This window comes from Venturia canescens, chromosome 10 (assembly GCF_019457755.1).
Source record: "Venturia canescens isolate UGA chromosome 10, ASM1945775v1, whole genome shotgun sequence".
Lineage (NCBI taxonomy): Eukaryota > Metazoa > Arthropoda > Insecta > Hymenoptera > Ichneumonidae > Venturia > Venturia canescens.
Genome location: NC_057430.1, coordinates 14468367 through 14493301, shown reverse-complemented (window position 1 = coordinate 14493301; position 24935 = coordinate 14468367). Strand labels below are relative to the sequence as shown.

The 24935-nt window shown below is 50.2% G+C and overlaps 2 protein-coding genes across 2 annotated transcripts in view; one reads left to right on the top strand and one right to left on the bottom strand.

The window, feature by feature from the left end:
* LOC122417522 (glycogen-binding subunit 76A-like) overlaps positions 1 to 15536 on the bottom strand; it is a 122068-nt gene extending 106532 nt beyond the window's left edge. Inside the window, exon 1 of the mRNA XM_043431068.1 lies at positions 15282 to 15536. The gene's annotated coding sequence lies outside the window, so the exon portion shown is untranslated. The remainder of the gene's footprint in view (positions 1 to 15281) is intronic.
* Positions 6271 to 24935, top strand: part of klu (klumpfuss) — a 34948-nt gene continuing 16283 nt past the window's right edge. The window contains exon 1 of the mRNA XM_043431065.1: positions 6271 to 7720. The gene's annotated coding sequence lies outside the window, so the exon portion shown is untranslated. The remainder of the gene's footprint in view (positions 7721 to 24935) is intronic.

Here is a 24935-nt window from a genome sequence, read left to right as displayed (position 1 = left end):
ATATTAAGCAACTCGTTATCGATTCGGGTTGAGGATAAACGAGGTGAAGTTCGAAGGCTTCGAGCCCTGTGAAAATTTAAGTGGACCGTCGCCCAGAGACCCGAATATCCCCGATGAGCATTCACCGTCCATCGATCGCTTTCCTCCCTCCGAACCCCACACTATTTCTACACCGATATTCGGCGGAGATTCGCGAGCGGATCTTCCGCGGTACATACTATGCCAGATGCCGCTTAATTCACCCGGAGAAAAGACCTTTTTATACCTACTTCATAAAAGTTGGCTCGACGTATACCCCCGGATAGAAAAGGCGCGAGTTCGCACGTGGGTAACATCAAACAGCTGGATCATCTCGTGCGTGAGGTTAGGGTGGGGTCGGGATCACTTCTCTCCCGACGACGACGGCATAAGGATCTCTTTCTTGGGGCCGAGCGCGGGAAAAAATCGCTGCTGTGCCAGCTCCCAGGTGCTCTCGCCGCCCCAGCTACGCAATGTTCTCTTCGAGGGCCCCGAACAAACTACAATGACAAGGACGCGGACAAGCCTCAGGACGCAGGGAAGAGAAGGAGGCAGCCTCTGACGAGATAGATCTCGCCGCTCTCTCGCGGCCCTCTCTCCGCGACGAGAGGGCGTTCTTGTGACGATACGCCGCGCACAGAAATATGCTTCACAGAGGGCGACTTTGAATCTTATGCATACACTACGAGAAACGTCTGTCGGTTGACCTTTTCAACATCTGTCTTCGCGCACGCGATTATGCGATACTTGGTCTCCGTGAAATAGTGGGAAGTCAATATTATCGTTTATTCAAAATTCGGATTCGAGTGGATTAAGAATTTTGGCATTTGGAAAAGTGCGCAGTTAAATTTCACTGTGAATCTTATTTCTAGAACGAGGAAAATCGCTCGCACTCGATCATTTCGTTCCTCACTTTCAGGCTCGCTACCACAGAACATTAGTTGGAACGATGAGCCAATAGAGCGGCGTAACGCGTGGTCGCTGCGACCACGTAATTACGTTCGACCTTACGAATTCGTGCGTGAGGTGCAACGCCTCGTGAAACTTTTGTCCAAGACGAAAAGTCAGATGGTTTAATAACGAAAGGGGGCGGTACCGAGTAACGCCGGGGCGCGAGGTTTCGAAAGTGCAACGCGGTTACGAGCGACGTTAGACGCCTCGTTTCCTGGGACATCCTCAAGTACGGGGTGTCTTTTCTCGTAGCGCACTCGAGAAGGAGAAAATGTGGTAGGAAAATCGCCTCGAATCGTCGTCAAAAAGCCAGCACTCACAGCAGGAACTCTGATCTGATTTTATGCATAAAGCTCAACTGGGCTTTGGGGTTGTCAAAAGCACTTGGGCAATCTCCGGAAAACGAAGCCGCAGATTTCCGCGAGAGAATTGACCGACAAGAGTGCAAAAAAACTATAAAAACTATGAAAAGACTGAAAAATCAAATTTTTCAGTTAAATCAGCAAATTTCCCAGCGGCTTTATAATTCTCACATTCTTAACGTCGAGTCCCCCGGCGCTCGAGCTCGCGAACAACCGAATTAAGGACACCCTGTACACCGATGAGTAAGAACGAACTCAAATAGATCTACGCACCATACCAGGCTCATTAAGGCTAATGACGTGGATCGCGCAATTATAACCAATAAGTGCTTGGCTACACGCGGAGTCAAGAGAGGCATAGAGAAGTTGCGGCGCGAACTAATACCCAAAGTCCCACTCCCGGCGAAGAAGAGCTCGAAGCGAGGACTACTTCGATCGCTTCGCTCTTTCTCTCTCGCAAGAGCGACTCGTGAACGTATCAATTTGTTATAATTACAGTGCTCGTACGATTGTACGAGCCCGGACCAAAATTATACGTTTCGGTGGTGAGGGACACCATTGATGCTCCTGGCGGCGCTCCATGGAGGCGTTGTGAGAAAACGAAAAACAGAGTTCCCAGCAGAGCGGTTCGTCTCTGTGGGTTCTCGGGGTCCTCGTGGTCGCGGCGCTTTGATGGATATTCCTTGGCCAGGACATGGCGAGCGGAGATTTATTTCGTGCGCGCTACCAGCGCGATGAAAAGTTCGTCGACAGGCGAAACGAGCCGTATCTATGTTCGAATAGATTTTGCAATAAATCATGCCGATTCGCGCTGCTGGCTCGTAGAGAGGCGATATTCGATCAGGAAACTCTCGTCAATGGTGTGCGAGCCGCACGAGTTTCAAGAGGCGCGATCGAGCGCGCCATTTACTACGAGAATATAATTGAACGCTCGGCAAGTTTGTTATTTTTAATCTTTTCCGCGGTGACTTTGCCAAGCAAATTGAAATTGGCTTTTAAGTACCTTCGTTCCCAAATCCTTCCTTATTCTCTGCCCGCACAATTATCTTTGTTTTACCGTTTATTCAAATGAAAGTCCTTACGGAATGTCCCAAAATGTACTATTAGCCGTCCCCGCGGGGATCCCGCACTCTGTTATTTATTACTCGCTTCTTCTCCTGCCCCGAGAAATATAAAAAATGAAGAAAAAAAAACGAATCCGAAGCGACCCGCTGACCAGCGGCCACTTAGCAGCGGTTTGCGCTTTCTTCTTCGTCTCCTCCTCGCTTCCAAGGAGCCACGAGTTTATGCACGTGACACGTGTCACCAAAGTGTCTCCGGCGGGCTTGCTGGACGCGCGAGGCCAACTTTTAACCTGCGTACACGCACTCAAATCCACTCCGCGTAGCTATACACACATATTTACGTTTTTATATATCCATAAGCCACACGTGTCAATATAACTCGAGTCTTACGATTGTTTGCCCAGTCAAATGAGAGACTGAAACGCTAGCGCTCCGACGATAGAAACTACGAAAAAACGCACGAACGAGGGACACGGCGGACGGGAACTCGCATCCTCGTGCCCGGACTCCTCCGTATACCGAGCTATAAGTACTCACGCCCGCGACTCGCCTACGTTAACGAAACCACGCATCACGTACTCGAGATGCAAATGGACGAAGGGACCCTAAGCGCTTCCCGGAATTTTCTCTATCCGTCGCTCTGTACATATTCAACTTTTCTCACAATTATTTACTCGAATCTAACAGGTAACGAGTCCGCGACGAGTCTGTTTGTTGCGAAACTGTGCTCCGAGAGCGCCTCCAACTTTTGAGCGTTTCGGTGATTGCAATTGTTGCGCATGTCGCAGGCAACCTCGCGCTTTCGGTCGGAAACGAGAGACTTTGGAGAATTTTCATTTTTTGCCTTTTCCCTCTTCAGATAAACCGAGGAGACGAACTTTTTCTCGAATTGTTAAAAATTCAAAGAAAACCATGATTTTATTAAAATGTCTAATTCTATGAACATTTATTTATAACAAATGACGGAACGAACGAAAAATTAATTTTCACTCGCAGAATCACTTTAATCAAAGCGAAACAAGCACGGTGAGATTGCTTGAGGAAGTCTCGCGAAAAAACTAAAGTGAAAATCACTCAAATGGACTGCACAAAAAATAAACTGCTCCGCGTTACTCCCTCCGATTATTACGGCTTCCCACTCGCGAGATGATAACAAAACCAGACGTAAATAACAGCCATAAATTTCAAGTCGTAGAAAGTATGTAATACAAAGTAGAGCTACAATGAGCCATGATATATGCAGTTGACTAAAAACTAGACCCCACCACCAGCTCGAAAATTAACCGTTCGAGTAGCAGCGAAAGAAAATAGAATGTGGCATTTCATACGCATGAATCACGTGCCACGTTGAATACGGAAGCGCATAACTTGATGAAAAAACTTCAAAATTTAGAGAATATGAAAATAATGCCGAAACAAAAAAGAATATGAAAATTTAATTTAACATTTATCGACTCAAACATGGAAAACGGAAATGAAAATGTTGACAAAAATTTGTAAGGAACTATGCGATGGAATACGATAAATGCGAAATGCTTTATTTTCAAATTCACTTTCAAGCGAATTACAATGTTATTTATTAAAGCGACTTCGTTCTTCGAGGTTCACGAACAAAGCTGTCACTTCTCCCGATTTTAATCATTGTTTTTTACAACGTGAAAATATCACATTGCGAAAGCGTTTTATCTTTCACCTTCCATTCCCAGCACAGAATAACAGAATTCCTCGAATTTCAACCATTCGAGCATTTTAATTAAATCCACGAGCACTTTGGACTTGGAAACCAAATTTTATTTTCCCTGAATTTGAGCTCCCTTATAAATTCAAGGAAGAGACGAGGGAGGATGAAGTTAAGTACGAAAATGCGTTTGACGATGCGCAGGAGGCTCGGGAAGTCGTCGAGGTGGAAGATCGCGGTACGAGGGAGTGGAAAGTGAGCGCGGGGGCGCCAGGAAAAGCGTCGCGGAGTGCACGACGTACATCGACAGACGAGGAGAAGAGTCGAGAGGTGCTAGAGAGCCTCGTGAACGAAGGTAGGAAAAGTGGGAAAGGCGAACGACGGCGGGGTCGGAGCGGGGCGGCCAGGAGGGGCGTGGGGGGGGGGGGGGGGGGGGGAGCAGCGAAAGGCGTGGCCCGTTCTTTCTCGTCGATGAAACTCTCCCGCGAGTTCGTGATAAATGTTTGTCTCTGTTTAAACGTGCGTCTCCATGGATGCCGAGTGCAAAGGCACCCAATTCGACTCTCAGCGAGATTAAGAGCCGAAAAGATCCCCGGAAATGATGGAGAATGAAAAACTCGCGCTCTAGCGAGGACGGAAGGGAGACCGGGCGACGAGATTTGAGCGTTTCGCGAATGAGGGAATACCTAAGGATTGCCTTTCAGCTGTGCGAGGTAGCCCTGCAAAGCAGAATCCGACTTCGAGGCAGCTCGGGGCAATCCGGCTCGGGGGACAGTGAGGGCCAGCTTTAGAGACGTTTTTTAAACTGCGAAATATAATTGGTTTTGAAAATGCTTGACACGAATATCTAGAAACTCGATGCTGGTTTTAGTTTTCAAATTTTTTGATTTTTATCTCGAAAAAATATAGTTTTAATGGTTTTTTAAAAAGTTTTTATATTGGCGAAGCAATTGAAGTCGGTTTGCTGGCTTTTGACGGAATGTTTTTGGGACTGAATCAGTTCGAACGTGCTCGTTGCTCGATTCGACGCTGATTCAGCATATCAAGCTCGCCTCACAATTGAGTTATTTACATCGGAGATAATTGTTCCCAAAAATGCTGGACTCCTGAAAGGATTTAAGAAATTTGTCACGTCTTGTGACGAAAGCACAAAGCTTTTGGAGACTTTTAGTACGAGCTTTCGATTCTGGAATATCGGTTGATCGAGTGTCTGAAGAAACAGCCGAAATTTCGGTTGTTTGGTGACGAAGAAGCCCAAATGAGTTTCTCCAAATTCGTGACGAGCGCGTGCATTTTATTTTGAGCCTTCGCGAATGTGTTTCGCCTTTCCGTAACTGCCAAAAGCGAAAGTCTTTGGCATAGAATCCACAACTTGCAATCCCAGCTTCCGTCTGAGCAGACGGAAGCTCAGCCCTGCTCGAGCTCGGGCTCTATCGGAGCTTTCGATGCTGCCAGCGCACGAATCGGAAGCTCCCGGAAATCCGGAGGCTCTCCTCACCGCTGTCGATGCTCGTCCGCCGAGTCGTCGTCACGAAACCGACCCGGATTGCCCGCGCTCTACCCACCTTCGTTCGCTTTTCATTGGCGCGGCGCGAGTTTAGCTCCGTGTACGAAAGAGACGCGAGGCGAGGGCGAACTCGAACGCGAGGTGGGGGTTTCTCGCGGTCGTGGGTACAGCGGAGCGAGCACAGTGAACCTCGCGGTTGCGGGGCAGAGAAGGAGCCAGGAGTGCGATGAAGATGGGCGATATTAGGTGCAGTAGCAAAACGCCGGTAAACGTTTCCTCGGTTGGCCGATGCTCTAGCAGCGCGGATGAGCGAAGAAGTGGGAAGACGAGGCGCTTGGAACGGTGCACGGCCGAGTCGAAGCGCCCGGGAGAGCGAGGGGCAAGAGAGGCCTCCGCATCTCGGTGCAACGCTGGCGCTGCTGGTGCGCGCCGCACGTGGAAAAATGAGGAGTGGGGGGGAGGACGAGAGCAGCCACACACGACACGTCGAATATCGCGCGGGACGTCCGACCGAGCGCGTCGTGGTAGGGTGGAAGGGGGCGGCGGTGGGGTTGCGTGAGAAGCGAGAAGCCGGGGGAGAGAGAGCGGCGGAGAGTGGGAGGGGGATGATAGGGTCTCGCCGAGGCATGCCGAAGGTGAAACTCTCTCGCGCAAACACCCGCCGTCGAGGCCTCGCAGTCGGCGCGAGACAGCGCTACTGGAAGGATCGTTGCGGCTCGTGTGCGATCGTCAAGTCCCGTGGCCGCGCGCGCGTGCGTGCGTCAGTATTATACGCGCCTTATCTCCGGGGACACTCGCAGTCTCTTATCGGAGATGTAAGAAAAAGTTAAGTTTTATGAGCCGAGGGTCGTGAAGTACGGTCGTGCACGAATGTTTACGATGGCGACTCTCATCGGTCGATCGAGTGCAGGAAATTACGGCTTGATTGCGCTCCCTTATTCGACCGGGTTTCAATAATATATTTTTGTTATTTTTCAACCTACAATTCTTGGCGGACGTCGCTTATTTTGTACGATTTTTGTTCGGTGCGAGGAGAAGACGGCCCTGAGATCGTCCGTCATCGAGTTCCAGTGATCGATCCATTCGTCGTTTCTTGTGTGCAGCCGAAAAAACTCGTGCCAGTGTCCTCTGCTTTGCTCCCGCTTCGCTGTTTTATTTCCCCCCCCCCCCCCCCCCCTCCCCCGAGACGAACGGTCTAACGGACTCGGTGCCTCGAACGTGGTAGAACCAGGATTTTACGGATTCTTCAGTGATAAATAAAAGCCCGCGCTGCTCAGTGTCCTCAACCGTGCCCACGACGAACGCTGTCCCTACTACTTTTCTTTTATTTTCTTCCCTCTTTTTCCCCCCCTCGAAATAATCGCCTCGAAGCCGCTGCTCCGTCCTCGTGTGTTTATAACGCGAATCTAACACTCGCGAAACTCTCAAACTCCTGTGTTTACTCGAGAAAAATACGAGTAGGAGTCGCGACGAGAGAGGGGACGAAACATCGAGACTCGTGGCCGAAGCTCTCATTCCATCGATTCACAACACAATCAACAAGTATCGCACCGACTCGGACAACCACCGCGCCACGCTCTGCTCAACGGACTCGAAATATTGAGATCAAGTACTTCGATCGAGCCAATCAATCGTTTTCCACTCGTTATTCCACTCACGCCCACCCTCATCGGAATCTAAAATCGATTCTTTTATTCTTTATTATCTTGCGTAAGATAAGAGCGAAATAGAAACTACGGCGAGTGCTCGAACGACGCTGGCGTCTTCGGGAAACAAAGTGACGAAATAAACAGTGCCAAACTCCCGATAAATCACCGTTCAGGCGAACTCTCTTTGTGTCAAATTGGATAAAATTCACGAACAAATGTCTTGTGATAAAAGTACTGAAAATATTTCAGTAGCCAACGAATAATTGTGCCAGAATTATCGTATTCGTAACGTTCGGAATAAAAAAAAAGGAGGTTAGACGAAATATTGTTGTGACTGTAAAAGTGTCGTTACAAACGAGCGACTAAAACGTCGTGGAAAAACTGTTTGTTATACTGTCGCGTTGATCGTCGTGACAGAAATTCGTTTGATCACGCAGCTTGTCGGATGCTACACGCGACTCGGAGGCGGACTTTATAACACTTTTGTCTGGGTAAGCAAACATTGCGTAGAATACGTAGAATTGAAACAAAGTACGGACAAGTTGAAAGCGGCGTGTCGCCGTTCCGAGTCGCCGGAGACTGATTATTTTTTCGTACGGCATAAATGCTCGTTTCCCTCCCGAAATGCCCCCGCGAACTGATCGATCTCGCAGCGAGCTTTTTATAGGTTAAACCCGTAACTCGGTCAGGTGTGCAGAAATAACCCTCGCGACGGTAACAAATGGTGGGAAGAGTTGAAAGAGCCTAAATTATCTCAATTTTTCACGACGCGCTTTCGGTCAACTCGAGTGTTTCGAGTGTTCAATCGATTCTACATAAAATAACAGGCTTCCGAGGAACTCTGAGCGCTCGCTGCTGAGCCCTAAAAAGCAGAAAACACTCCCGTAACTTGGTGAAATTGCTCTGTTAAGGTCCCTCGTCGAATCCCGGTCGTTTTTCCCCCATTTTTTCGGTGCGTTCTCCCCCAAAAGTTCGAATCCCTCACAAGCGTAAACATCTCGTTTGTCGCGAGAGATAAATGTTGTTCGAAAGGTTCGAAGCAATCGATCGTCCCTCGGGCGCGTTGCAAAGTCGATACTCTCTCGTTGGGTCGCGCACAGGGTTCTCGCTGTTATTGGATTAGTAGTTGGGTCAGTGGGGTTGATCGACCGAGCGGAAGACGCTCCTCGATCGTGTCACGTGCGAGGGTGGCTCGGTGGCGCGTCGAGCGTGTAGGGGCAGGTCAGGAGAGCGAGAGGGGGAGGGACGAGGGTGTAAGAAAGGAAAAAGAGGAGCAAGGGCGCCGGGAGAAAGCGCTCTCGTCGTGTCGGCGATGCGCGCTCGGGTTGGAGGCGTCGGCAAGCTCGGCGAAGCGTTGAGGCGCTAAGCGACGGAAGTGGAGCGTGCGAGGTCTCGCGGAGGGCGGTTACGTTCCTCGTTTTAATCGCGTCGCCCCGCCAATTGCTTCGTTCTCTCGTGAAAATCAGCCCGAGACAATGCCGACTTAACGAGTTAATCGTTAACGAGAAAAACTCGGGGAAACGAGGAAACGGAGATGAGAGCAAAAGGGTTAAAACGCGGAGGAGATAGTCGGGGAGCATGAGCCCCGAGGCGCTCGGAAATAAGCTCGTTCCCGGCGCCCTCCTGTGCTCCGGATTCTGCGCTCCTCGTCCCCGCAGAGGCCCACGTGATCCAACTGCCCCAATTTTCTGATCTCCCACCCGAAAAAACGCCCCCGCGCACCCTGGAACGTTCGCGCTTCTCCGGAGCTTAAAACTTCGAGTCTCCGGACGTGACCAGCGCGTATCGGCACCGTTTGTGTGTGTGTGTGTGTATTTTATCGGCCGAGTGTTTACCCGCGTGGATTTCACGCTTCGGAGATTTCGCGACGCGTGCCGAGCGCGACGCGGCGCTGTGCCTCTTCGCTCCGTTCTCTCTGGCCCGTTCTCATTCCCTCAGCTCGCCTTTGACCCTTTGACGCGAGCAATTCAGCCTTCGCAGGAGGTTCACGCGGCTCGCGAAGCGGTGGCTCCGCTTCGCGCGATCCTCGCCTCGGCTCGAGTCTCGTGTCGCAGCAGTCCTCTTTTCATCTCCATTTTCCCCATTCATCAACTAAATTCCGACGATCGTGGGACTTTACGGGACTTTGACGAGTGACGAGCCCCGAACACGGGGCAAATTTTCACGAGGCTGCGTCCACGTTATTCCTCGAAATGATCGTCACCGCGTCATGCCTCGTCCGAAAGCCCACTTGTAAGCGAAAACTCGCAGTTAAATAATCGTAAAATTAAATAACGAACGCCGAGGGGAGGGACGGACGCTGGGAGGCTGTAAAAAAATCCACGTGGCCCCATAAAAGCTCTCCAATTCCCCCGCGACGACTTCCCCCCCCGGAATATAACGGGCAAACTGACGATTGCACGAAAACCTGCACAAATTACGAAACTCAAATATAATTCATTGTGGAAAAGAGCGTACACGTGTGCGCGGATATTTAATTAATTAGTCGTAAAACGTGAGAGTGCGTGGAAGCCAAACTCGCGCTATTATTATATACACGAATTTATACACAAACATAAATAACTTTTTATCCTTTTGCCCATTAACTAAATCATTTACGGCCTTTGCCAGTTTAGGAGAGCCATCAAACCTTCTTTTTTCATTGCCTTTCGAAATGCAAATTTTCCCGGCTCCCACCCTCTCGCGATCTTTCTCTTCTTCTCTGGAATACACGCGCGAGAATCGTTGCTCGTGTTTACAACACCGGCTTGCATTCGCGGAGCGCATTGAATTCGTGCGTTTAGTCACAGCCGTTGAGCTCGTGAGTGCGCGCGCGTGCCGTGTGTAGAGAGGCGAGTTTATCGACGTTAACACCACCGTCGTGATTCAACCGCGACGAGGATAATTCGACGGATGCGTTCGCACACTTCGCTCAATAAATGCGCACGCGTCTCCGTCTGCGAAAATAAAAGTTTCGAGTACGTGAAAACGTGGCAAATGTGTGTCCAGCGAATACACAATTGACTGGTTTTCTGTCGTTGGCAGAGTCTGTACGTGGGCGCGCGAACGTAACTTCATTGTCTCTTGCGCGGGAGAGATGCGGTGGGTTACGCGGAGCTGAGCCGCGAGGCGCTCCCTCATAATCGCGTCTTCGTACACAAAAAACAAAGTCAGTCGGACGCTCGTCTTTTCTTTTCTTCTTCTTCTTCTTTATTTTCCTCCTTCTTTTCCATGTTCCTCCTCGTTGTTCTCGTTGCTGTTGTTTTACGTTTTATGTCGCGTTTCGCTCGCGCTTCCGCGCGAGTAGACTCGGGCGCGCGCGTGTACGGTGTCAGGTGTCACGGCTGTCCGGTTTCGTTTGCTCGGGTGTACAAAGGAGGAGACGCGACGGCGAGAGTCGCTACGAGGAGAGGGAGGAAGCGGCGGTGCGAAAGCACCGCGAAGGCATTTATTGGAAGAAGGAGAAACGTAAATGGGACTGAAAACTCACTGAGCTCTCCGCGGGAGCATTTGCTACTTTGAGGGGCCATCGACTTCATTTTCTCCCTGCTTCTTCGTACGCGGCAGACACCGGGCTCGCGAGCGCACCAGATTCGTCCATTTCTCACTTCGCTCTCGCCCCGCCACGAGATATCCCACTCGGTTTTAATCGACGCGTGCGCGTACCTCCGCTCCCTCGCTTCCACAAAGAGAAAAGAGAGAAAATGCCCAGAGATTAAAACGAAAAAGAAAAAGGGGGATGCGAGATTGCCTTAATTCATCCGAGACGAGAGCAGCTCCCGTGCGTACCCATCAGCCGGGTATAATGATCCGAGGGTGGGGGCAAATGTGCCTCGGGGTGAAGCCCCCGTGGACCGGCGTCCTGGGACCGAGGCCCAACCGCCCGCCGGGCGCCTCGCTCTCTCTCCCGCTATCGTCTCTCCATTTTTATCGATAATCCTCGCAGTGGCGCTTCCACTCCTCCAGCGTCGTTCCTCCCTGCTCCTCCTTCCACTTTTGCTCCTCTCTCTCTCTCTCTCTCTCTTGTCATATTTCCTCCCCTTGCTCGAAAATACTTGCCAGCAAGTTGCAAATCTCGCTTGCTCGCTCACTCTTTTGCTGCGCCGTCCCGGAGCCCGGATCGCAGCATCCCGGCGATGATCGAACGTGAGCAATCACGAGGAGTCGAGCGAGCAGCAGCCACGGAAAAGGACGCGCGCATATACGCGCCCCCGGCAATTAGGAAACCCATTCGGTATAATTGCACGCGAATGAACACGCGCGCGCACACTCTCGCGGTACCTTTCGTCCGTGTATCCCAGCGAGCACTCCTGCCTCGTGGCCCGTTCTAAGAGGCCAGGAGCCATCGCTACCTCGACTCGGGCTCTTGTGAAACTCCACTTTTCTCAATCACCGACCTCCTCTCGCATCGCGATCCGTTACTTCCGATAAATTTATCACCAAACGCACCCATCCGATTACAGAAGTCTACGGAACTCGGAGCCGCTCTCACGAGTCGGGGAAACGTGCGTGGCAACGCCAGTGGGAAAGTCATTCGGTGAACCCAAGCCTTAGCATCGAAGGAAAAAGCAAATTTCAATCATATTTTCACAAGTTCGTGAAACTTGTGCTCGAAACGCGAAGAAAGGATCGACACTCCCGTAGTTTTGATGACGCTGAAGTTCGCGTAACGTTCGAGTGAAACGAAATGATTTTAAAAGATCCTCCAACAATTCCAGTATTCAATTTCGTTCCCTGCCGAATTTGCAGCTCGTAGCTTTTCAACCTGCATCGATACTTCGTGAAATAAAAACTAGGCGATAAATTCATTCTTTCGTTCATTTCGTTGGACTCGTTGCGAACTTCAGCGTCGTCAGTTTTGGGCCCGCCCATTCGAGTCCAACTTACTCGCTCTCTTTTGCCACGTTTTGCTCAACTTTTCTGATCCTGACGAAAATAGTTTGCCGGAGACGTTGAGCCATTGACTCGAGTCCGGAACAAAAGTTTGCCCTGAAAATCTGAACGATCGAGTCGTCACGGTGCGCTGGCAACGGATTATCCTCTTCTCTGTAACCAATTCCCAATTCCGTGTGAGCCGACAAGAGTGTCGACGTCGAAGGGAATCTCAGTAATGATTCGTTACTCGTAACAAGGAAAGTTGGCTTTTCGACAACAGAATTTCTGAGCCTCCTTCCAACAGGCTCGTGTCCGAGATTCTCTTTCGATTTTCATCGCGCATTTCGAGAATCTCACGACGATATTTCATGGAGGAAAAAATCGAAGGGGGCTCTCGCAGTACGCGCGACACGTTCCATTATCACTCGCGTGCCTGGCGTCTCTGCATGCCGTTTAGAGCTGCAGGGGCCGATGAATAATTCGAGTCGATTGAATCTCATTAGAAAATAGTTTTGCCTTGCTAGAGAGACCGTGACGGATTCTTCGTGATACAAAGCGAGCCTTAATTTATCGAGGCCCGAGGATAAAGATACGAGGTCGCGCCCGTTTTTCAAACGCCTACGTGCGCTGGAGCGCCGCGCGGTTGTGCGCGCCGATGTGTTTCTCCCGCGGAATATCATTTCGGGTATTTTCTCGGCGTATAACGAGCCGCGAGGCGAGACCGGGTCGCGGAGAGGGACGAAGAGCGGGCGATTCGTGTGAATATAATAAATGTATACTCCCGCGTGTACGACGCCGAGAGTCGCAGCGTGTAACGAATTCTCTTTTGCGGCAAAAGCCGCACGCTCTTTCCCCGTCCGCCTCTCTCTCTTTCTCTTTCCCCCGAGTCGGTCGATTCTCGCTGCGCGTAACGAGGAGTTCTCTCCCAACAAGAGTGTCTCCGCGTAGGTGGCTCTCTCGACCGTTGCTTTCCTCATCGCGCGCGACACCGCGTGCGCCCGGCCACAGGTGTTTCCCCGAGTAATGCGACGCGCCGATATTCTCCTCGGCGATATATTTTATACACCGCACCTCGTTTCCTCCATTCTTTCGACTCTCGAAGCATTTTGTAGAAAGTTCTCTCCGTACAGCATGCGAAACTTGGCTTCGACGATGGGCTGCTGACGAAAACGGGCTGACGATGTTTCCTCGTTCTCCTGACCAGCGCAGTGCGATTCTTTATTTTTATTGCACGGCTGCGATCTCCGGGTTCGTTGGAGTGGCGACGCGGGGTTTTTTCCCAGCTGCGAAGTAGTGGGGAAAGTTTTTCCATCGATTCTCATTCTCCGGATTTGATTTTCTACTCAACTTTGAGGCGAGAAGCTTCTGTCCGAACTGTAGAGAACTTCGGATCCGGCTGAGGACTGGCAGTATCGCCGGAGTCGAAATCTTCTTGGGCGTGGGTACGTTGTAAAAAGTCGACGAGTCGCTTTCTCAAAAGAAGTTCCAAGATTCTGGAAGGTTCTCGAGTTTCCCAGGGGAGCAGAGAGTTCGAAGAGCTTCGGAGGAGGGAAAAAAGCTTCGACGGAATACCAATAGCCATCGACGTAGATTCTCGGAAAGGAGAAAAACGGTCTGTGCAAACGAGAACGCGTATGTCGACGACGGCGAGTATGTCGCAGCGATTCCGTTGACAGGCGAGAACGAGAGCGAAGAGGTTGCTTCCCACTGCGAGGTATTTTTTCCCCTACAGCGATAGCGCCGCGTTACTTAACGCAGGAATAAAGGGGGTGGTGCAGCGAGGCGCGAATTCTCGCTGGTCGCTGCGTCGAGGGGTGTTTCGCTAAAAAAAAGACACGCGGCTATATTGCGCCGAGGGTTGTGGCTCGGCTGGGAAAGGGGATCGAGAAAAAGGATTATCGTTTGCGCCGCTTATCTGACGGCGGAAGGCGAGAAGTTGTTTGCTCGCGAAGCGCGCCGCAGCTTCAAAGCTGCTCCCGCGGTGCAAGAGGCTAGTTTGTGGGTGAGGACGACGAACGATGCGAATAAAAGCGCGAGGGAAAAGCCGAGCTTGCGCTCGCCCCGGGCTCCTCCGTTGCTAGGGGTTGTTGTCGACCTTGACCGTGAATCCACACTCTTATTCAGCGAGCTCCGAGCGCAACTCACTCCCTCCCGCTCCGCCTCAGCGACACTCGTCCTCGAGCTTCGACCGAGGATGCACACACTGCCTTCGGAGCCACGAGGGAGTTGAGCATCCCTCCACGTGCGCGAACCTCCCTTTGGACGAACTCCCCGTGCACTGGTTACAAAGACAATCGATATTGCCCGCTCTTTCGATGCGCACACCCCGCTCGCCTCTTCAGTCGAGCCTCTACAATAATGCATTCGCACCAACTTTCTATCGTTTGAGCTCAACTTTATTTTTCGTTAGAACAATCAACGGGAACGTCGTTCGAAGCTTCGAAGGGACTCGACAAAATGAATTTTGCTCCAAGATTATTATTCGTCGTTTGCTTACTCAGTGAAATCTGATTTTTTCGAGATTTCTTCAGACTTTCCTTCTCGTCGTTTTCTCTTTATTCAACTTCCAAGGGAGTCGGGTTTATCAGTATTTTTGAAAGGGGCAGCTGTCGTGACGTTTCAAAAGAGCTGCGTGCGTGCTGCAACGTCATTGGCAACCAATCACGAGTGTGGAATCACGATGACGACGAACACGACACGAGCCTGCTCCATAAAGAGGGGTGCGTTTCAGCTGAAAAGATGCTTTCTCCTTTTTTTCTTTCGAACACAATCTTTTTATTCAAGCAAATTCACTTTCCAGCGAGCTTTCCAGTCGCTTTTCCAATCGCTCTGAAGCTTTTTGCAGCTTCGAATATCCTCGAACTCGTGGCCTGAGAGTTTCGTCAAACATCGAGCTCGAAAAGACACTCCCGCATCGGACGTTCCGCTCGAAACGTCGAAGTTTTGAATCGTAAAAAATGATGACGCTGAAGTTTGCAACGTTGGAGTCCAACGAAATGATAAAAAAAACTCTCCAATAATTCTAGTAATTCTTCAATTTCATTCCCTGTCGAATTTGCAATTTGTATTTTTTCAACCTGCACCGATACTTCGCGAAATAAACAAATTGGTGAATTACAAATGTTTTTTTTCCTTCATTTCGTTGGACTCCAACGTTGCAAACTTCAGCGTCGTAATAAATGTAATAACAGTACGAACTTCTGATTTTCCGGAGCTCCGATTCCTCGGCACAGCAATCGAAGGATCGAACATTCTCGCGCGAACTCCACTCGCCCTCGCGTCCTCGACACAAAGGATATTTCTCTCATGCACTCTTTCCACTCCGGCGAGATTGACACGTGCGGAAGTTTCGCTTGTACGCAACAAAAGTGAAAGACACGCTCCGTTGCTGTGTATTTTTACATCACGCTACTTTCTCTCTCTCTCTCTCTCTCTCTCTCTCTCTTTCGTTCACAGCACCGTTGCTCGGGCTTTTCTGCCCAGGCATCTCTCAAAGCCACCCTCACCGGCAGCAAACTCATCCCTCGCCTCCCTGCACCTACCCCATTACTCACGAGTTGGTGGCAGCGCGAGTGAGTCAATATAGGTCAGAAGATGCGCGCGTGGCGCGTATCGATCCGGGGCCGAGTTTCACCTCGACTCGCTCTCGCGAGTTCAAGTTCGAGGTCGCAGTAGTACGTCGAGGACGGTGTACCGGATGCTGGTGGGTGGAGGAGCGGGGCTTGTTCGCGGTTTTCCAAGAATCTATGTCCAAAGACTCATTTCGAAAGCAATTATCTCGAAAGTTTGGAATTCCGATCAAAATGCGACGCTGAAGTTTGCAACGTTGGAGTCCAACGAAATGAATGAAAAAAAAAAAACATTTTTGTAATTCACCAATTTGTTTATTTCAGGAAGTATCGTAACGTTGCAAACTTCAGCGTCATATCAAAATTTTAGTGCAGTTTCCAACTTTTTGTCACTCCCTTTCATATTTTATTTCGATTCTTCCGAGACGGATCTTTGCCGTCTATTTTTTGCTCTTCCTTTTTAATAGATTTCGAATCGGAGGATAATTAATTTAGTTTTAGAGCTGCGATAGGATTCGATTCGCTCGTGCGTCTTTCTCGCGATGAATTATTGAAACGGTCATTCGTTATTCTCATGAGCCCGGCTACTTGGGACGTGGTGCGTAAGGTGAGTTGATGAAAAATCATGAGACCCGGTGCCCCAATTATTATGATTGATGTTCGATCGTAACCGGAGCTCCGTCTATTTCGCCAATTTTTCTCCATTACGCGCCGGTTACTGCGTCGCAGCTCGTAGCGCGATTCGACACGAGCCTTTTTTTCCCTTATCGGCGGCAACCGCGCTGTTGGGATGATAAAAAACGAAATTAACAGACGCGCGCGATTCTTTGCGCTCCGAAGTAGCGATACGGTGGGAACAACGTTCCTCCGAACTGTTCCGCGGACCTTTGCTCTCGCGCGTACGCGGAGAAACAAAAATGGATCGCGGGGCTCCCCGAGAGATGACGTGAATTTGAGCAGCCTTGCTTCAGCAATTACGATGCAAATTTGCCTCGTAATTGCCCGAAAGATTGCCAGACCAATAGCGCCACTTCGGTTCCTCGAACGCTCCCAAGAATCGAGACATTCGATGAAATCCACGAAAATCATGCGTTCAAAATGGAGGGGGAAAAAAAAGTTACGCATACGCGACGTCGAGCAGGTGGAGGACTCGCGTGTGGCCTCGATGTGAGAAAATGCAACGGCTATAATGTAAATAAGACGCGAAGCTAATGGGACGTCGGAGCAGAGCTCGCGGATGAAGCAGGAGCCGAAGAACAAGACGAAAAAGAAAAGAGTCGCGCGAGCAGGGGCTTTGAGTCACGACGAAAGGGTGATCCGATGAAAATAATCCATGCGGACCCGGTGCTTTCGCATACGAGTGTCCTCGAGGCCGCGAAGCCACATTTCGAGTCCCGTTGTCACCAGTTTTTCGTAAACTACAAAATTCCTCTTTCCACACAAAAAAAAACTGAAGAATTCGATCTACAATCCCCGGTCTGATGAAATTTTCTGCTCGAATCTCTGAAATCATCGTCGAAAACGTGCTCTTTCCTCACATATTTTGTCCTCCGATAAAAAAGCATTAAAAAAGTTCCATTCCCGAGTCGAAAGTCTTGACGCGGAATGCACGATAAACCGGAGAGAAGATTCTCGAGCTCGATAGATGGGAGGAAAGACCGAGAGTTGTAAGTTTAGAGAAAGAATTTGGCGACCTCATCAAGGTCGGGTTGGACGGGAGAGAACGGTAAAGTTGCGGCGTATCCTTTGAGGTCCGTCGTTCGTTCTCAATCGAGCAGGAAGTTTTGAATTTTTGACTAAACATTCAAAGAGAAAAGAGGCCCGGGTAAGAACGATGAAAAAATCGGATTTCTCCCGAGCTTTCGTGCTCGATCGCGCCATCACTTTTTTTCTTCGCATCCTTTTAACGCGTTGTTGGTCACAAAAGATATGGCCAGCAGAGTGAGAGGGGTCGAGCGCTCCGCGAGAGTTGATTCTCCAAGGTCCTTAGAGTCGTCGCGGCGAGCACCTGTTAGCTGCGAGAGGAGAACAAGAGAAAGAGAAAGACTCGGAGCTCCGGGCGCGTATACGGGACTTTTTTCAGTGTGAGAAAAGAGACACCGCCGGGCGCGGTGAATATACATACAGGCGAGGCATGCATAAGTAGCCGATATAGCCACGCGATCGCGACGCACCGGCACGAGGAAAAAGATCGGAGCAAAGAGGAAGCGAAAGATGCTGGTCCACCCACGACGTCTGCTCTTTTTTCACCGGACTCGCGCGACTGAATTTCCTCTCTCTCTCTCTCTTTCCCTTCGCGTCGGTGCGTGGCTCGTTTGTACGACAAACTTTGTAGTTAGCTCTTAGCCTCTTGTATGCTTTAAAAAACGCCCCCTCCCCTCCTCTCCCAGGCTCCGGTGGGCAAAGTTTTTTCTCCCATGCACACGCGTCTTTCCGTTGTACCCGCGATCGTACGGCTTGAGAATCTTCCTTGTAGGCCCGTCCCCCTTGCGGACTTGTACCGAGAGGATTTTCCCTCGCGTCTTTTCACTCTCGTAAGTGCCGGGAATCTCTCCGCGTAATAAATATCTTGTCTCTCCTCCTTCTCTCTCTCTCTTTCTTTCTGCATATGTTTTTTTTGTTTCTCCTTATTTTTAAGCACTGTTGCCCAATCTGCGCGGGGCTCAACGTGTAGTTATGTACAGCTACTATATTATGTATCGATCGTTTTCTGTATAAACACATATATCTGCACACAGATATCGGTGACGTATAATATTGCCGAGAAATATTATTATTCGAGCCGTTGGTGCGCCGCGCGTCCGTATTATTTGCTAGATATTTCCACGCTCCGCCATCGTCGTATCTCTCCAAGTAACGTGGATAGAAATTTATCGATTCGTCTGCGTGTGTGCGGAGGGTTACTGACGCGGTAAATAAATGATTTCTTCTCCGTTGGAGTGTTTGCTATGTAACAGCACCGGGAGCTTGTCCCATCGATCGTTGCTGGAGCCTAATCCCCCGGCGAACAAGCCGAGATGAGTTTTCAATGTGTACGTCCGACGATTCATGCACGCAACACACGGCGAATGCGCACGAATGAGCAAATAAGCCAGCCAGCGTGGCGTCGACGTTCTTCTTTCTTCTCGTATGTTTGTACTGAAAATATACACCTCCGCGCGCCTCTTTCTCTCTCTGCTCGCGCGCACCTCGGCGCTTCCTCCCTCGCGTGAGAGCGAGCGACACGAAACTTATGAAAATGACGACTTTCTACGCGAGCGAGAAGAAGAAAACGACGACGGAGACGAGAAACGTTCGGCTGCTACGAACACAAAACCGCGAGTTGATTCTCTGACATTTACGAGCCTGAGCGCATGAGCCAAGCCCACGTCGACACACTCACTCGTCACTTGTCCTTTTTCTTATTCTTCCTCTTCTCTATCGCCTCGTGCACATTGCGCTGTTGCCAATCGATCGTAATGAGCCCAATCATCGATACGTCACGTGTCTGCGTGTCTAGAAATGATGCGCTGTGCCATATTTCGACGGCATATTTTCCTCCGATGCTTCGGAAATAGTCGTAGCCTCCTTGGATTCACTGAGAGCTCCGCAGGCGAATATTTTTTTTCGCATGTGGGGAGGATCGAAAATCCGCAGCGGAATAAGAAACTTGTGAAATTTCCTCCGAAATTTCACACTCGCTCGTGCCTCTCTGTATATCAGCGTTTCGACTCCTCGCGCCCGATCCGAAACCACGGACGTCCTACCGAGATAAGCGACTCGTACAGTGTGCAGAGTTTGCGCGCGATCCGCCGCGGACGAGCAAGCGACAAAAACACTGCATTCGCCATTCCGTACTGATTTTCTAATTCCGCGCATTTCTGTCAACCGAATCGAGGATGTGCGGCTAACCAGCGAGGCACCCGGAAGTCCTGGCCCCCCCAAACGAGCCGAGCTTTCGTTCGCTCTCGGGAACTCGGATCTTCGGGGATCCAAATTCGCCCGCGTCCCCGCCAGAAGAGGGGCAAACGTGGGTGGACCTAGTCGTCGAAGGCTAGAAATTCTTTAACGTCCGAGTCCGAGGGAATGGAATGGTTGAGAACCTCGGAAGATTCACCTGCTGGCGTGGCACGGAACGGTGGCCTGTTAATTACGTGTGCGCCGGTATAACTGCCGCTCAACGTCCCAAGCGGCCTTCTCGTGCTCTCCGCGCGGACGTCGCTCAGCTTCAACTTTTACAAGCGAGCATCCCACCGCCTCTGTGTCGCTTGTATTTTGTCGAGCAGTTTGTGCGACTCGGAAACTCCGTTCCTTCTCGCTCGCTATCGCGCCTCTCTCTCTCTCTCTCTCTCTCCGGACGGCGGTTTAGTATTTCTGCTTCTTTCTCCCTCGGCTCCTCCTGCTCTCGCTCTCTCCTTCCCTTTTTCGTCACAACCGCCTCCGCTGATCGCTCTCCCTCGCGTTTCGCTCCCGATCCTTCTGCAAAAGTCTCTCTTCTCGCGATAACTTTTTTCGCCATCTCCCACCCCACCCCTCCCCTTTGCCGAACGTGCAACCGGCGAGATGAATCTCTCGCGCCGCGAGCAGCTCTCGACTCAGCGAACTCGAGACTTCCTTCCTTCTACGGGGGCGTCCCCCTGGATACGAGGACAAACAAAACGACTCGGCAACTATCGCAATGAGGCCTCAACCGATTCAACCTTTTTGCACACCGATCGCCCTCCCTTTTTTCATTCCCTTTACCGAGAATCGCAAACAAAATGCTTCGCCATTTCTGTACTGCCAACTCCGCGAAGCTTATATTTGGACTAATTAATGATATTTTCTTGCCTACCTTCCTTTTTAAACGATATCAGTGCAACACTTTCTTCCAGGCCTTTACAAACGACGAGGCAAGCCGATTCTTTTGGAAGATCGAAACTTTTGCTAGCAGGCTTCGTAAAGCTGCTTATTTCGCCGCACTCATTCGATCTCGTCGTCGCACACGATTCCTTGGGAAATTCCATTTTCCTGAAAAGTGTTAAAACTCAATAAAAAGCTGTGAAAATCTTACTGGAAGGGTCCACAAATTGAAGTTTGCAGCGTTGGAGTCGAAATAAACAAAAATGATATTTCTCGTTCAGCAATTTTTGATTTCACGGATCGTTTTGGTGTAGACAGAAAAACTGCGAATTGCAAATCAAGCAGGTAACAGAATTGAAGAATTACTGCAATTGTTGGAGAGTTTTTTCATTTCATTGGGCTCGAACGTTGCAAACTTCGGTGTCACGGGGGGGGGTCCGAACGATCAAAATTTCGAATAAATCGGTTCGTGGTTTCGGAAATAGTAAGCGGAATGTTGAAATTTCATAATTTCGTCAAGTCTGAGTCGAGTGCGACAGTGAAATGCGTTTCATTTCGTGTCGAGCTTAGGAATGATTTACGTAATGAAAGGCTCGAATGTAAATCCAATATCGTCGAGTATATTTTTAACACGAGTTTGTGCGGAAGGAGCGTAATTTTACGTCGATTCTGTCAACTCCTCGCTTTATTCTGCCCGTCAGAAGGCTTTTTTGTTCACCGATCGGAGACTCCTCCGCAGAGATAAAGTCAGAGGTTCCGTAGTGGTCTCGGTTGGATTATTAGGAGCGAGGATTTACAGGGGAGGAAGTTGGAATTGGTTGTCGCACGGAGGATTTGACCTTTTTTCCTGAAGCTCCCCGGGAGAGAGAATACCCACAAATAAATATGGTCGCGGGTGTGCGTGCGACTGTACGAATGTGCAGGGATGTGAGAAAGTCGCCGAATGCAGAGTCGAGAGAGCGCGCGGTGAGCGCTCAACGTCGACGATTACGAGATAAAGCTCTCGTCGTCCTACGCGCCGGTTCCTTGTGATCTCGGCCGCGCCGCAGCCTCCCTCGACTCTCTCTCTCTCTCTTGCTCGGGCTTCCTATTTTCTCGTCTTTCTCTCTCGCCGAAAACGAGAGAAACCGAGGCGAAGGACCTCGAGGCGGAGAGCTCTGACTCCCACGAGAATGCGTGTCCAGCGCCTCGGTTCCTCGTGCGTCGGGCTCCGCCGCACTTGAAGGCTTGAAAGTGTCTCTCACACGATTGTTACAGCCGCGCGGCGGCAACACCACTCATCGCGTAACAATGATCTTTTTTTATGGGCTTCCTGCCTCCTTATTCTCTTGGCGGGACGTTATCTGCGACAATTTCCAGTGGTTGGTGCGCGCAAAGTTGAAGAATCGCTTCATTTCGAGCGAGCGTTTCTTCGCGCGGAGATGTGACCGTTCCGGATCGTTTTTATGAGAATTAATCGATGCGTTTTCTTCGCGAAGGATCCCCCCCACGGGGGGAGATTTATCGGCGAGAGGCTCCGACGACAATTCTTATCTCTTTCCAATTGGGAATTCAGAGAAACCCGCGTACAAGTTAACGCGTGTGTTTGTCGAATATGCTAAGATCCTCGGGACGAAAAATTCGAGGGATTCGGAAGAGCTGCTCGCTCCCCTCGAGGTGCGCGAGGGGCACCTCGATGCTTCGCGAGGAGAGCGCTAATGTCTTTCGTTTGTTTCACCAGAGGCTTACCAGGGCTCTCTTGCTCGTGGAATTTCGAGAGGAATGCGACAGAAGAGACCGAGTTCCTGAATCGCCATTTTTCCCTCTTCCTCTCTCCCCTCGCTCGGCCCCTTCCGAAGCTCCTTTATTTGTCCCCTGACTCGTCTCTGTCCGCTGGACTCGTTTAGAATCGGGGATAAGAAATCGAAGGAGGAGAGGCAGAGATTGGTAGGAATTTGCGATAAATCAAGCCGGCGCGCTGCGACAAAATAACCGAGGGCGAACAGCAGCGATCTATTTCGCACCGAACCATTCATTTTTCAGTGACAAATTAATACGTTAAAGAGATTCGGATCGATGCGCGGCCAATTATCGACGGGTTCGCAGCGACTCGATTGTTTCCGCAGCCCCGCGAACTAACCCGAGGGGAAAAAAGTATTCGCAGCCCCTCGTAGTCTCCCACCCCGCGAACCATCGTCCGAGGAATCATTTAATTTTCTACGAACCATTTAATCTACCACTCGTAAGACAAATTTCCCCGGCGAACTGGAACAGCAGCAATTGCGATTTTTTTTCCTATTTAAAAGATTCTTTTTCGAGGCGATCCGCCTCGGCGTTACGACGACGTCGTCGCAGCCCAGAGTCCAAAGGAATCCGGAGAACATCGTCGCGTGAGGCCACCATTATGCTCGCCTCCTCTCTCTCTCTCTCCCTTTTTCTCCTCCCGCCTTGCCCCGATTCCTCTCCGGGTTTCTCTCGAGTACCGCATGCTCGCGCCCAGCGTGGAAGCGTCGTAATTTCCCGGTAGACGCCGCGCGAAAAGCCATAACGCAATAATGTGCCGACTTTATGCGACAATTATCGCCAGGCATGGCTCTCTTTATCTCGCTCTTTTACCCTCCGAAAGAAAGAGAAAAGCGGGGAGGCCCTCCGTCGAGCTTGAGAATCATCGCCGTGTATGGACCAGCCTGAATCATATTCTTCCTCGCAGAATCTCAGTGCAGAAAAGCCGACGATTTACCACACATTCATAGTCCAGCAGCAACAGCACCGGCAGCTCTCGCCGTCAGGGTGGGCGCACAGCGTGTGGCACCTGTCCGCGACTCGTTTTCCCTTCGTACCTCTTTTTTCTTCTTCCCTTCCTCTCTTTACTTCGCTTTATCTCGAAAAATTATAAAATAACATCGCTAAATACAGAGACTACGGTGAGGAAATACGCATTCCGTTTCCTCGCTATTTCAACCTTTCGACCAAATCTCCCTTCGCAAATCTTCGTTACTTCGTCCATTAGCGGCCATTCCTTTTGTACATTCAATTATTGCCGACGCAAACGGTGAGCCCGCTCGCGAGTCCCCCTTTCCCAAAACTGTGGCCCAAAACTCTGGCGAATGCTGCAAAAATGAGTGGGAAATCCTCGAGCATAATTTTCCTACGAAATGGAATACTTCGGACGATTTTTTTCGCCCTTTTCTTTATCCTCGAACATCAAACTTTGGCTACTTGACGCGAAGCGGAAGAGAGGAAGATAAAAAACGAAGTAGTCGAGAGGAACAGCCTCGAGACGGAGAACATAGGGAGGCTAATTAAAACGGTTTAATTCGAGGCAATTAAAACGGCCACCGATGTAGTTACTTACGAAATCAGTTACGTGGATATAGACGCGCGGTGCGGCTACGGAGTTGAAGATCGAGAGAACGTACGCGCGGTGCGTATACGCGCTCGATCGGCTACGCCCACGCGTTCGAACTTTTCGCTCGGTCACCCTTCACGAATCGAGTCTTTTCTTCAGTCTCTCAATATATAAATATGCCTTAAGGAGAGGCCGCAATCGTATCAGGATATTACGAGCGTCTCTCGCTATAAAAAGCGTGCAAACGCCTCGGGCCTATTGGTCCCGGTAATTTGTGAGTGGCGCAGTTGAATTTTCGAACCGATTTCAGAACAATTTCCGTCTCTTTTTAGCACTAAAAATCGATCAAATGGACGAGTGGGTGCGAGAGGGCTCGAGTGTGGGAAGCAACCCCCTTAATTCCGCTGCTCGTGGAATAATTCCGCGTTTATTAATAAAAATGGAAAAAGTATAATCGAAATTCGCTCGCGAGAAGATTCGCTCGCCCAGCGCTTAAGGCAGCTGGGAGTTCCCTCGCAGTCGTTTCGCTCCCGCGACTGCTCGGAGAAACGCTTTTTTCCGTCTATATTAAAGTCCAATCGGTCTCGGAGATGAGGGATAGCATTGTAAGCGGTGGCAATATCGTTAAAGGCGTTCAGCACTCATTCCGGTGCGCGGAGCACGCTTTAAACGTTCTCTCTGGATCTCTGCTCCGCGGCTCTCTCTCGCATATTCACAACCGAATGCGGTAACGCAGTTTTTTTCGTCTCTCTGTATCTCGGAGCTCTCCTAGCTCCGTGCAAACGCGCGTGGACCTCGCGCGCATTCCGTTCTTCCCCCGATGGCTTCGGAGTGGCAGAAATTTTTGTCGTAACTCCGCGATACGTAACGAGGCGCGCGCGCGCACGAGCGTATGAAACTCCGGTTTTATAGGGGCGAGAGACGAAAAGCATCGCGTTTCATTCTTTAAACGTGCGCATGCAAAAAGGTAAATAAAATAGAGAGAAAGCGAGCGCTTTTTGCACGAGAGCTTTGAAGCATTGTCAACTGCGGGTTCGCAGCTCCATAAAAATGTTAAATCGATTTGTATCGAGAGCGTTAAACCGAGAAATTTTTCTCCGCTATAATCGTGCCCGTCGATCGGCACACGTCACG